Source organism: Pteropus alecto, unplaced genomic scaffold (genome assembly GCF_000325575.1).
Source record: "Pteropus alecto unplaced genomic scaffold, ASM32557v1 C18781534, whole genome shotgun sequence".
Taxonomy (NCBI): Eukaryota; Metazoa; Chordata; class Mammalia; order Chiroptera; family Pteropodidae; genus Pteropus; species Pteropus alecto.
The window spans coordinates 1-1,814 of record NW_006494036.1 but is presented as its reverse complement, the minus strand read 5'-3'; the positions used below and the strand labels follow the sequence as shown (position 1 = coordinate 1,814).

General features: G+C 45.5%; 1 long non-coding RNA gene across 1 annotated transcript; it reads left to right on the top strand.

The window, feature by feature from the left end:
• The first annotated feature begins 234 nt into the window (after positions 1-234).
• On the top strand, positions 235-1,806 carry LOC107196648. The gene is made up of 3 exons (XR_001518079.2): positions 235-411; positions 849-971; positions 1,169-1,806. It is a non-coding gene; the product is annotated as an uncharacterized LOC107196648 (long non-coding RNA).
• Positions 1,807-1,814: the final 8 nt, after the last annotated feature.

Sequence of the window (1,814 nt, the reverse complement as noted above, 5' to 3'; positions counted from 1 at the left end):
TTCAGCTGGGAGAAGCCGCGGAGCTCACAACGGGGGCGTCCTGTTTCGGGGGGTGGCAGAGAAAACCAGAGCTGCCCCCTCCAGGCCTCTGACTGCAGAGTTTTCTCTGGGGTTGAGAGGCTGCTTTCTGTGCAGTCAGTAGCCTTGGCGACCGGGCTGCTCCCTGGCTGTGTTCGCCCGTCCTCTCTCTGGGAGACAGGTGATCTGTCGGTGCTCCCTTCTAATCGCCGTGTTTCACCTGCAGGGCGAACTCTGCTGGAGAAGCTGTTCAGCCAGCAGGAGAACGGACCTCCAGAAGAAGCAGAGAAGTTCTGCTCACGGATCATTGCCATGGGCCTCCTGCTTCCTTTTAGTGACTGCTTCAGGGACCCGTGTAATCAGAGTGCCCAGTCAAGTTCAGCTCCATTTGATGTAAGTAGGAGAACTCACTTCTGTTCGTGAGGCAGTAGCAGTTGTGATGTGTGTCTGCCCGATCGCCTATAATTTTAAAAACATGTGATGCAAGCCTGCCTGCCCTCATCTCCTCAACAGCTCAGTATGTCTGTTTCTATGCTTTCCTTTTTGACTGGGGTATTCTTAAATATATTTATCCACCAAACCTCCTTTTGGCCACTCCTGACAGTTTTCTAGCCTGCTTTAATCAGTGATGATTTTTAAGTGGCTCTGAGTCAGGGTTTCTGACTTTGCTGGCAAGGACATTCTTTCAGAAGCAGCTCCACAGGGCAAGAGTTTTGTTCCCACTGGGCCGCAGGTCTCCATGGGCCCTAGAATGCTATCACAGCGCGTTCACAGTTCACCTGTGTACAAGATATTGACAGTGGAGCAGCGTTGTCTGCTTTCTCCCCCAGCTGCCATTCACCAAGAGAGCTAAAACCGCGGAACAGTAATTCAAGCTGCATATTCATAATTCAGGACGAATATCAGCACAGCTGGATTATCATTTTCAAGCCACAGTATTGCTAATCTCTCAGGTATGTGGTACGACGCTGATTGTGATTAGTATGTCAGAGATCATACTATATATGAATTCTTGCAGATGAATTTCTTTAAGAAAATTAAAGGTTTGCTTGGCTCACTCGTGTGTAGGTGCGAGTGAGGCAGAGTTCTCATCCGGATGGGTTAGTTACATTTGTTCCATTGCTTCCATCTGTGCCCCCTTCTCTTACAGACTTCTTTAATTTTTATGCTGTTGATCAAGGAGTGAAATGATGATGAGTTTTGAAAGACAATGAAAATGAGCCCTGGCTGAGATCAAGATGCAATCAATACTAAATAACCAAATGTCCGTATGTGCCTGTTTTTATTTTTCTGCTTTTTTACCCATTACAAACTGTGGTTTTCCTTGATCTTCCTTCAGTATTAGGAAAATAAATTGCATAAGGTATTGTGAGACCATTTTGGTAACTTCTCACGTGAAAGAAGACTCCTCAGGATGTGCTGTGACTTGTGAAGCTTCCTTCTTAAGACTTATCTGTTTATTTTTTTAATGATCTGGCAGCTAATCTCTGCTAGGTAGATCTTTTTCTTCCATGAGAAGAATGGGATGATTCAAATGATTTCCTCCCTTCCCTTTGTCCTCCGCAAGCGGTGTGAGGAGTACGGTGGGCTAAAAGTGCTGTAGAGCTGTGTTCTGAGTTGGAATTAAAGTGAATGCAGTACAAAGGCAAACACTAGCTGTGTCTAATGCTTGCTTTTTAATTAAAACTCTCTGGGTTGTCTGCTCTGTCCTCCCTTAAAGCTCAGAGGTAAAGTCTTATTCTGTAAATGTGAAGTTGGAGTAAACTGAAAAGAGTAGGATAATTCTAATCCCCCCC